General features: G+C 38.9%; 1 protein-coding gene across 4 annotated transcripts in view; it reads right to left on the minus strand.

Annotated features, from left to right (window-relative positions):
- Positions 1-12,631, minus strand: part of CDH20 (cadherin 20) — a 456,770-nt gene that overhangs the window by 335,169 nt on the left and 108,970 nt on the right. For all 4 annotated transcript variants that reach the window (XM_075826736.1, XM_075826738.1, XM_075826737.1 and 1 more), the window contains exon 2: positions 10,920-10,984. The gene's annotated coding sequence lies outside the window, so the exon portion shown is untranslated. The remainder of the gene's footprint in view (positions 1-10,919; positions 10,985-12,631) is intronic.

A 12,631-nucleotide genomic window follows, 5' to 3' on the forward strand; every position in this document is an offset into this window, starting at 1 on the left:
ACTTGTTTTGTAGTAAGGGCTTTGCTTTGTTTTGCTCCAATCATAATTCTCCCCATTTTTCGCCAAAATTAAAAAACATTTATCAACCTCCAGCTGTTTAAATGTTCACAGATAGCTAGATGTTAATAATTTGCTTGTAATGCACATCGAAATTCTTGATTTCAAGCATTTGCATTAGCGATAAAATACAATTATATTAAAAGCTGCTGGTTTGTCATACAGAGTAGGCAATTTGGATGTGACAGGTGGCATTGACATTTTCTTTAAAATGTAGTCGTGACACGTGACTTTCTAGGCCTATAAATGTAGTGTTTCATTTAGTTCACATAAAGAAGCTCAAAGCCTAAAAGTATAAGATTTATTGCCTTAGAAAACCAAGCAACATAGAGAGCAGTCTTAGGTTTTATTGCAGAACATCATTCTTCATAATAATAATAAAGCATCCTGCTGAGGTACTACTGCATCAGCATTTACAGGTTTCTATTGAATTTTCCATCATCATTAAAACGGTATGTTGGTAAAGTGAAATGTTGATCTGGTAATATGGGGTTGCTATGTGTTATACAAGTATCTGAGAGTGCTTATGACTCATTTTTGTATTGTATGACATTAGCAATAATGAGAATCTGTCATCGGCTCTTCAAATCCCACTTCGTAAAAATTGTAGTTTGAGTTCCTTTCTCCTTAGACTTTCAATCTCATTGTGTTATAGATATGTAAAAGATTACTGTTTTTAAAAACATTTCTTCATATTTGACAAAGGAAATTACAAAATGTAATAAATTGTAAAGAAAGATATTGGAATGACACATGTATGGCTTCATTAGATTAACGGTTATGCGAAAATAGGTAAGCATGGGCATCATGGGTGGCCCTGCTGGACTCTTCACACACAAGAGGTCAGTGGTCAGACATAAATCACTTCTGTTGATCCGGCTACTTTATCAGAGCAGGAAGAAGTTACATTTTAGTGTAGAGTGTAGTAACCTCCTGACAGTGTAGCACAGCAGTGAGGGAAAGTGAAGCTGACAAGCCTACTGGACTTTGGAAAGTCATGGCAGGTATCTAGTGACATATAAGTTTACGGTATGTTTCTTTAGGTACGGACACAGACAGCTGAGGGCCCCTGTGCAAGATTAGTATATAGGCTCCTTGCTCTACAAAATTTCACTATACATCACCCACTTATGCCACTCTAACAATCCATCAGTAATTGTTACCAATAAAATTCATCATCTCTGGCATTTACATGCACTGTAACAGATGCAAGTAATGACAGTGGGCCCTCTTACCTGCTGGGCACCTGTGCTGCTGCACAGGTTGCACCAATGGTATGTCCGTCCCTGTGTTTTCATTGATTTCAATAGGCACTGTGTAATGTCAGGATCCCCTCAGATTCCAGCTAAGTACAACATGTTCACAGAAGGGCCTTCTAAAATTTTTGGGCACCATATAATAGTACTATGTGGGCATTGTAAGCACTGTTATTTGTATATTCTGTGGGATTGTGATTTATGCACTGCATGGCACTGCTATATAGTTACTTATTAACAGTATTTTGTGGGGACTGTATGGTGTACTTTAATGTGAGTATTATATTTTTACATTGTTGACACTATAATTTCTCCACTTTAAGGTTATTTGGTCACTGTGTCACATTTTATAAAACTACAATTTAGAAAGGGTTTTGCACTAATATTTGTGCACAAAATAGAAGCATTATATTTAGGTTTGGTTGTTGTATTCAAATGCATACTTGAGATTAAAGTGTACAAATTTCCTGTTATTTGCCATGTGAGTTGCACATTGTCTTTAAAAGTGTACATACCATAGAGATATAGCATGCAGCTGCTATGGGGCCCATGGAAATAGGCGGCCCAGTCTTGTTTGGTTTCATCCCCTTTTATATTAGATAGCGGGAACCTATGCAAGACTCACCTCTCCAAAGAAACTGAATTGTTAGCAAACAAGGAGGTGGGGAATTGTTCCAAAGGTCACTGAAAGGATGCGAAGAGGAAAACAAACACCAGGTCAATCTGGGTTAAAAACCTGGCACTGGGGAGCTTTCCCGGAAGCCGATGGAGTAGGAGGCGCGGTCCAGAGCTCCTCCACCCTACAGCCTAACTGAGCGGTTCTTACCTTATTTAGCCTCCTAAATCATATCCACGACGGTGAGACGCTCGGCTAAGAAGCCAGACAGCAAACAGGTACCCTCTGGAACACCCGCTGCTGGGACTTTGGACACCTTCTTGTGCTCAGACCTGGCGGCACCATTACCCACGCCTCCACAAGACACTGCGTCACAATCCTCCTGGTGCCCGTCGGAGTCTGAAGATGGAGATCGCCCCCCTGGGGACTACAGTGTCTATGTTGGCAGAAGCGGACACTTCGATGCTCCAAGAGCAGCCTCCTGAGTTAGTTCGCATAGACCAATGTAATGAAGACCTGCCACCATCTTCTTACACGGCCTCTAATCAGATTCCTGCGAGGCCGGAATCGTAGACACTCGATTCCCAGCTGCCACTCCCTATTTCACAGCGGGACTCAAGGATCAGTGACTTGCCATCAAATCTTGTAGAACTTCAACCATAACCTAAACCTCCACGAACCCAGAGAGGTGATATTCTCTCTTCCAAATGCTCTAGGGACTCAGAGCGGTCATGGTGGAAAAATGAGCTGGGAGATCTCTTCTGCCTGATCTGTTCTGGATTACCTTGCAAAAGCATAGACAATTGCACCCTTTACTATCTACCCTATGAGATAACAATATTTTATACAAGTGGGGATTCCCATTTTGTTTTATGACCAGGCGAGATGGTCGATATGCTGTCCTCAGAACATCATCGGACATTCGAACCTTCTGGGATATATTGGACATTCCGGTCTCTTTTTTTCCCAGTATTTCTGTGTACAAAATGATGCCTATTTCTTGTGGAGCACTGTATGTACCTGAGAAAGGGACCTGTCCAGTCCTGAAACGCGTAGTATCAATTACAAATAAAGCCTACTTCAATATACTTCATTTTGAATACCTAACTGTCAGGCGCCGTGTTCCCGAATACTGCATCTTTTTCCCCTTCACATCCTGTGAATATCTACAATGGCACTCGACAGGGTTTCCCCCTCTCTCCCCTTCTTTTTGTGCTCTGCGTAGAGCCATTGGCCTCCTGAATAAGGAATAATCTGGATATCCAAGATATTATGGTACGTGATAGAGAGTTTAAAATCTCTCTCTTCGCTGATGATTTCCTCCTGACTCTATACAATCCACAAATTTCTTTACCTAACCTTCACTCGGTCCTAAATGAATATAGCCTCTATTCTGGATATACGATTAACAATTTTAAGACAGAAGCCCTACCAATTAACCTCCCACCGTTGATTACATCAATACTGAAATCCTCCTTCAACTATACATGGAAAGAAGACATAATCAAATATTTAGGTATTAAGCTTACCCAATCCTATAACTCCTTATAAAAATATTATTTTTCCCCCTTCTTCCAAGAAATTAATGGATTATTATCCAAATGGTCCACCCTTCCCCTTTCCTGCAGAGTGTCTGCAGATAAAATGACTATTTTGTCAAAATACGTCTACCTCTTGGAAACTCCCACAGTGCCTATACCGCAAACTGATATTTGGAACTTCCAAACATACTCACTGAATTATATTTGGGCGGGCAAGCACCATAGAATCCCAAAGTCAGTCCCACTTTCTACTATTTCATCGGGAGAACTGGCAGTCCCCGATGTCTATCGATACAATCTAGCTGTTCACTTATGTAGGATCCCTAGTTGGGCCTCGTTACAGGCATATAATAAATGGACTGAGATTAAATCCTACCCATCCGAATGCACTGTTATGGTCTGGGGCTGTAGACACTTTGCCAATGCCCTTTCTTAGTTCGATGGCGTTTAAGAAAGAAAGGAGATGATCCAGCGCTGTGTCGGGGTAAAAGGGATACGTAGTTCCCACTTTTATTGATATGAAAAAAATATGCTAAAATTGGAAAGGAGACGCAGTCTCAGGGTAGTTTGTAATGCGGGCAGATGCCCAATACGTTTTTCAAGCACAAGCAGTGCTCTTATTCATGGCAAGAAATGAGACCTCGATGGCATTTACTAAGAACATTTGGAAGCTTTCTAATAACCTCCATGCTTTGTCCACCGTAAAACCCCCTATGACATCTTTCTTATTTACCACTTCTTTACCCGATAGTCTAACTGCGAGGATGACTAAGCATTGGATGAAAGCTGGCATTTTTTATTTTGCTGACATAATGGACCCATGCTCCAGGACCATTCCACCATTCCATACTTTACAGTCCCAATATAATTTACCAACTTCTGCATATTTCAGTTATCTACAAATTGTCCATCTTACCCGTTCTCTTCATAAAGATACTAGCTTTTCCAAACCTACACCTTTTGAATTCCTTTGCAAAACTACCACCTTCACCCGGCGTTTGATCTCTGGGATCTATGACATTCCCTCCTCTCCGAATACGAATATGACTCCCAAACATGGATATATGGTTAAGTGGGAGACCTATCTAAGTAGGGAGCTCCCCCTGTCCCTGTGGCCAATTATTTGGTCTCATGCAGCTAAGTCATCTCTATGTGCTTCCTACAAAGAGAACCAGTATAAGATTCTGATGCACTGGTATCATACTCCAGAATTCCTCCATAAAATTTACCCTCTGGTTTCAGACAGATGTTGGAGATACCACAGTGATAAGGGGACACTCCCTCACATTTTCTGGGACTGCCAATTGATACGCCCCTTTTGGAGAGAAGTCAACGATATACTGCATCGTGTATTGGATACTCGGCTCCCTCTGACAGCTATGACTTTTTTACTTAATGTCCCACCTAAGGGATTAAAGAAAGTGCGATCCCGATTGTTATTACATATTTTGACTGCCGCTAAATACCTTATATCAGCCCATTGGAAAAGAACTAACCCTCTTATAATGAAGGATCTACACAATAGAATTAGGGAGGTTAGGAGAATGGAGTCCCTCATGGTCTCAATGAACAATCAGTTGGATCGCTTCTATGCGGTTTACTCACCGTGAGACATGTATGATTCCTCTGGAGCACCTTGAATTCACAAAATAACTATACTTAACTCCACCTGTTTACCCATGTACGACTAGGATATGTCTTTACTTCCCCCCCACGCTGTATTCTTTTGTGACGGTCTTTTGTCTTGTTATGTACGACTACATGTTTAGTGCTCTTTTATGACAGACTTTAAGTGCACAGTTAGTTAGTCTGTTGAGTTAAATGCTACTTAAGATCGTTTATATGTCAGATGTTTATGCATCATTGTCAGTTGACTACAAAGACACTTGCAAGGTATGCATATTTTAGTTTAACCTGTTAAGGACACAACCAATTTTGGCCTTGAGGACCGAAAAATGTTATTTATATTTTCCTCTTTGCATCCCGGCGCTTATAACTTTTAATTTTTTTGTCTGATGTAGCTGTATGAGACTTTGTTTTTTGCGGGACGAGTTGTACTTTATGTAGGTACCATTTTTTTGGTACATTTACATTATCGTTTAATTTCTATAAATTCTTATTTTAGCAAAAACTTTTTTTTTACACCATACACCGATCATCATAAATAACATTATGCATTTATTGTACAGGTTGTTACAGACGTGACGTTACCAAATATGCGTATTTTATTTCAGGTTTTGGGACTTTATATTTTGAAAAGTTTATTTATTGTTAAAAATTTGTATTTCTGTGTATTTTTTTTACAATTTTTTTTTTATTTAACAAAACTTTTTTTTTAAATTCATTAAACTTTTTTTTTTAATCCCATAAAGGGATTTTTGATTTTGATTTTGATTTTTGAACATGAATGTACTGGCATACTGTATATCTATACGCCAGTATATTAGCCCGTGTACTGATTGTATAGGACATACCTAAGTATGTTAGGATATACCTAAGTATGCCCTAACAAAGGGAGATATGGTCAGACAGCCATGGGGTCCTTCAATAGACCCTGGGCTGTCTGCCCATATGAGGTATAGCCATTGATCGCGTCACAGGGATTTTCTGTGACACGATCAAATGGCATCCCCCCTCCTCTTATTTACTTTGAACGCCTTGATTAGTTTTGATCGCGGCATTCATGGGGTTAATGGCGGAGAGAAGAGGTTTCTCTTCCCTCCGCCGATAGAGAGGGGCTGCGGCTGTGTATTACAGCTGTTACAGCCGCTGCCCCGCTTAACGTGGCGCGCGGACACTGGCTGTAACACAGGATGAGAATACTCGTCCTGATGCGCCAAGTACCCGCCACTCAGGACGAGTATTCTCGTCCTGTGTCGGCAACCAGTTAATGCTTATTACAGCTGCCTAACATTATTACCTTGTATTACACTCTGTACTGTTGTATTCTAATTTTTTTTTCTTTAATCACTGTATGTTGTGAATCTTCTTTTCTGAAAACATGAAATAAACAATTATATATAAGTTAGTTTTCCGTGTATGCCACTGATAGTCTTTCTTTAACTAGCTCATATGTCTTGTGATCTGTATGCATCATTAGGCACAAATTCAATGTTACATTAAATTCATTTAATTCTGATGTTTAAATAAAGGATATGTTAGCTAGTAGAATTTTGTAACTAAGATGCCATCCTGGTAATTTCCTTTACAAGCAGAATTGACCAAATATTAACACTAAATAGCAGCAAGAGCTGTGAGTTTGTATTCTGGTAATGCAATGTTATCAAAGACTGTTGTCATGTGGCAGGTGCAGCAATAGCCTTTGTCAGACCTGTAATGACAGAATGCTTGCTGCCATAAAAACAGTCTGTACTCTGCAGATAGCTTTTACTGTACAACATTTGTATTTGTAAGGAGAATTCTTGAAGAATATCCAAATCTGCTAAAAACACACATGTATACAACAAAAATATAGATACTATTTGTTATTTCTTTATTTATTTGTAGTCACATTTTTAAACATGGTCTATTTCAAAGGCTTTTCATGAGAGCATGGAAATATCCCTGCAACTTGCACACTTACTTGAAGACTGTCACAGTAAACAATCATGAAACTACTATTAGCAAATTAAATGTATTTAGATTTAAATGTTTGCTATAAAACACAAAAGAAGCCTGAAACTCCAATCAAGTATAATTATTTGCTATAATGAGAAACTATAAACTTTCATTGATGCATATTTTATCACAGTACATGTCTTATGTGATCTAAAGATTCTGAGCTTGTCCCCAGAGACTATGGGACTAAAATATGTAACCACAGTTTCTTTTATGCTTTTTCTATCACTGACACATTCTGATTGCAATTAACATCTTTTACAATGAAGCATCAGTTGACTGTCACATCTACATATAAGAGAAGTAAAGATCAGTCAGTTTACAAAGTTATTCTTACAATGTTTGGAGGGCATATTAAGTGCTGAATCAGTTAAGATGGTTGTGGATTTGACAGCCCTTAAGAACTGATCCCAAAACTAAAATAATGTTACAGAAGGAGCAGACCTTGTGAACTACGACTATGGGGATAGCATTATTTGTTAATCAACAGTATACCATTTATTTATTGCACAGCAAAAAAGATTTCTACACTAAACAGTTAAAGGGTAACTAAACTTTCAACAACCTTCTAACATGTCATAGTGACATGTCAGAAGTTTTGATCGGTGACGGTACGAGCACTGAGACCCCCACCGATTGCTACAACGAAGCGGCAGAAGCGCTCGGGTGAGCACTGAGCCGCTTGTTTTCTGATCATCTTTTCTCGGAAAGCCGATGTAGCGATATATGGACTCAATAGAAAGTCTATAGGCCCGTACACCGCTACATCAGCTTTCCGAAAAAAGTGAATCAGAAATCAAGCGGCTCAGCGCTCACCCGAGCTCTACTGCCAGTTCGTTTTAGCGATCGGTGGGGTCTCAGTGCTCAGACCCCTACAAATCAATACTTCTGACATGTCAATATGACATGTCAGAAGTTTTAGAAATGTAAGGAGGAATCCTCCATCTCAATATTTAGCAGGTTTCAACCGCAGACAGCGCCAGGATCGCCGCGACGGCACGCGTTGTTGAAGCAGGAAGGAAAGAGAAACGATGAGCCAGCACATTGAAGTTTAAAATGAAACGTAAGTTTCAATTTTATTTCAAATCTAAAACAGGGAATAGCTTCCTGGTACAAGTAAATACATCAAGAATGTTGGCTACGCGTTTCAGACATATACTACGTCCTTCCTCATGGCTTGTCATTCTTGATTTATTTCCTTGTACCTGGAATCTATTCCCTGTTTTTAGATTTGGAATAAAATTGAAACTTACGTTTCATTTTAAACTTCAATGCGCTGGATCATCGTTTCCCTTTCCTTCGTATGTCAGAAGTTTATTGAGGTTTAGTTACACTTTAACACATTGGTAAATGGGCCCATCCCCTCCCTAAACATTTTCTAACTTTTAACATATAAAAATGAGAAAAAGGTTCAGATGTTGCAATCTTTAACTTGACTTTTAAAGCATAAAATACACACTGGCAAGAAACATTAACTCGACTTTTTAAATAGTTTTCAATGGTTTAATCCCTTCCCGCCGCAGCTATTTTTTAGATATCCACTGTTTTTTCTCCCCAACCTCCAGATGCCATAACTTTTTTATTTTTCCATCAATATAGCTAAATGAGGTTTGAGGAGTTGTTGAGCTACTTAGGCAGAGATCGTAGAAGAGCTCCACTGCTGTTTGTGTATTGACCTAAAACTTTCCAGGAAGTTAAGTGCCATTTGTTTGCCTTAAAAAAACATCTTTTACATTTGTAATTCTGTATATGTCTATTTAACTTTTGCAATTCCTGTAGCCTGTCACAATATAGTCAATGAGACCTGCAGTTTGCTTAAAGGTTTATTCCCAACTTAGACATTTATGTTATATCTACAGGATATGCCATAAATGTCTGATAGATGCGGGTCTCATCTCTGGGACCTGCAACTATACTGAGAACGGGAGTCAAATAATGCCCATTTCGCCTGGTGAGACTGCCGCTGGCTGCCGATTCCAAGCTACACGCATGTCTCTCTCTAATCTGTTCTATGTGAGTTACGGAAATAGCTGAGCAGTGCTTGCTTGGCTGTTTCCATATCCTCCATAGAATAAAATGAAGGGAGCTGCGCGCATGCATGGCCCTCTCTCCACTAGTCCCTTTCTGAAATCTGGGGCCAGCAGCCGCCTCACCAGGTGAAGTGGGCGTCAGGTGACCACCTCAATATAGGTGCGGGTCCCAGAGCTGGGACTTGCATCTATTAGACATTTATTGCATATCCTGTGGCTATATCATAAACGTCTAAGTTGGGAATACCACTTTAAAGCTATTATGCCTGGCTCCTCAATAAACATAAAGAAATGTGAATAAATGGCTGCCAGACACTTCTGACACAGTTTGTGTTTTCCGCATACAGTAAACCAAAAATTCTCATGTTTATGGTTCACTTTAGCTATAACAGATCAATTACCAGTATCCTCTTAATGGTTTGTATGTGAAATGAATAACAAATGATAAACATAAAACGAATAATGAATATATTTTAGTAAGATTTTTTATTTTCCAATTAAAAACTAGAGAACCAGTATTAGTCTAAATGGAACTTTAATATTCCTGCTGCTCATGAACTGCAAACCATGTGGTTTAGTTAAATACAATGTATTAATGATGAAATAATGGAATGGCTTTTGATTGAAGTTATCATTACGGAGGAATGATGTAATGTGCCAAAATCCTGTAATGTATAATGGTAATTCAATTCAGGCAAAAATGGGTTGTTCCAGAATCAACAATTATCACTTATCCACAGGAATGGTAATAATTGTCTGATCGCTGGGAAGGACATTAAATGGTGTGGTGATCGAGCATGTGCGCTGCCGCTCCATTCAAAGTCTATGGGTATGACAGATATAGCTGAGTACAGTATTCGGCTGTTTCCGTCAGTTCCATAGACATTGAATGGAGTCTGTGGTGCATGTTTGACTGCAGCTCCATTTAATCTAATCTCCTCCTTACTTTGAGGGTGCAGTGAGGGGGATCTAGGTGTTTGGGACCCCTGCTCTCACGCTCAGTGCTAGCTCAGATGCTAACTCTAATTGGGAACTCTGGCCGGATCCCTGAGGCGTGCACCCACAATATTCTTCACTGGTGTGGCTGGATGGTTTAGATATATTGTAGTTATTTATTTATATTGCTTCAAAACCTAAAGGAAAATAAACCAGGTACTATTAGTACTGAACCCTTTTGGTAAAATTCACCAATTTATCTTGGGATTCTTGCCTTAGATTTCATTCAGATCTGCTAAAACAATGCTTATATTTACTATTTTACTAAGCAGCATACTATCAGTTTATATAGCTTATATTCCATTGACAACTTAAAGGGAACGTGTCACCAGCATTTCACCTATTGAACTCTACTCACCCCTCACTGGCCGCTGCTGTCAAAAGTTCATTGCCGTTACCCCCTCTCTTAAACTCCTCCTACAACCGTAAATAATGGTCTGCAAACATTTCACGCTTTTTATGGTAATAATCCGGTGTCCCTTTGTGCGCAGACATCAGAAGAGAACATCGATGCGCAAGCTAGTGATTTTGTGTGTGCTGAGGGGAGGCGAAGAGCTGTCAATCAAAAGTAAGGAGGCGTTGCTAACTCGGAAAGGTTTGAGGAATGAAGATATGACTGTTATGCTCATTAGCATACGGTGCAGGAACACAAAAAAACTGAATGCTAAAGTTACAGAGCCGACTTAGAAGATAATTTTAGGTTACATAAAAATGATTTTTCACCCACTTCCACCAGGTATTGCTGGTGTAATAGGTAAAAATGCTGGTGACAGGTTCTCTTTAAAAAAAAAAATGTTTTTCCTACCTTATTGTATATCTTCGGACATTGACTTCCCCGTTCTTTGATGTTTTACTGTTTAAAACTTGTGCCTGTAAAAGAAATAAAACAGTGAGATATAATGAACACTAAAGCAATAATGTGCAAAACATCATTGTCCTTTTTTACTTTTCCACTATTTTCCCATCTTGTCTATCATTCTATGACATTTGTTCTAGTAGATTGCTGATCTATATGTAAGTATCTGTCATTTCTCCACCAAATGAAATGGAACCTGTTTGAGTGTCATGTATTGTAAGCTTCAGAGGCTTCCAACCCGCTCTTATTGCATGTTGTATAGTGAATATATTAAGACTGGTGTTTTAAACGCTTACACTAATTTCCGCTATTGGAAAATGTGCCAAATACAAATATACATAAATACATATATATATATATATATATATATATATATATATATATATATATATATATATATATATATATACAGTCCAAAGGTAGATGAACACAGCACTCCAGTACTTCCAAAATCAGGCCATGTGCTCGTCACCAGGGGACGAATCAATTCCCCAATTCAAATAGAAAAAGACAGAGAACACAGTAACCGCACCAGGACTTCAAGGTAGATGAAAAGCAGGGTGGATTTATTCACCTCAACACAGCCGTGTACTGTGTTCTCTGTCTTTTTATATATATATATATATATATATATATAGATATATATATATAGATATATATATATATATATATTTTGGTGAATCTTTAGCTGTCCATGCGGCAGAAACGTGAATCTATGGCTGCTATGAGAAGGTGTAGATTTGCGCCATAACTTACATTCACAAAGTGGCCAGAAAAGTGAAAAGCCGCAAATTTTAACGCCATGTCTGGTGTGAATCTTTTTATATATTCCCCTCACTGTATTGCCAATGAATGAATACTAATCCTAGGCTAAGTTATAGGCAATGATAGCCTAGGATCACCATGCAGGCCACTCGAAATACTTCAGACTGCATAAGAAAAGATGGTCAGGACTTGGCTTTTCTCAATAGTATAATTTATTTAAATCAACAGAATTGTCTACCAATATTTTGTGAAATTGGAAATCGCAAGAAAAAATGTGTATCTTTACCATGAAAACAAAGCTATTTAAAAAGGGTTATCCAGATGCAGAATATTGTATTCCAGTGAAATAAATGCATATAATAAGTACAGTTACAGACATACATGAAGTTCTAGTATCGCCCGGATTCCATGATTGGTAACACAGTCACGTGTCCCTGGATGTTTTGTAGTTCTTTCCGCTTTGATGATGCCCTGACACATTCCCATGTCACTGATAGTGGTTTCCCTGTCATCAAAGTATGTGACCGCTAGGGGGCTGGCACTGTGACAACGCAGAGGAAGTTAGCCAATCCCTACCTTCATTAGCGCTGTCGCAGACTGGTATTTCCCAGCACATGCCCATTGCACCTAGAGGGTCAAGGATACCAATCAGAGGGGAAAGAAAAGCATGATGGGAACTTTCGTTTTCACAATGCGCTGAAACTGCTAGTCTTGCCTATTACCTGGACGTTATGTGAGCTGCTACAGTGTTACATTGGGGAGTGGTGAATAACGCACAAATGTGATTTTGTGCAGGCTGAGTATATTTAGTAATGTATAAATGTGCTTAGACATATTTGTGTTTTTTTTTTTATTTATTTCTTTGTGGTCCTTGGATAAACTTCTTTAACACACCC

The sequence above is a fragment of the Rhinoderma darwinii genome, chromosome 5 (assembly GCF_050947455.1).
Source record: "Rhinoderma darwinii isolate aRhiDar2 chromosome 5, aRhiDar2.hap1, whole genome shotgun sequence".
NCBI classification, from domain to species: domain Eukaryota; kingdom Metazoa; phylum Chordata; class Amphibia; order Anura; family Rhinodermatidae; genus Rhinoderma; species Rhinoderma darwinii.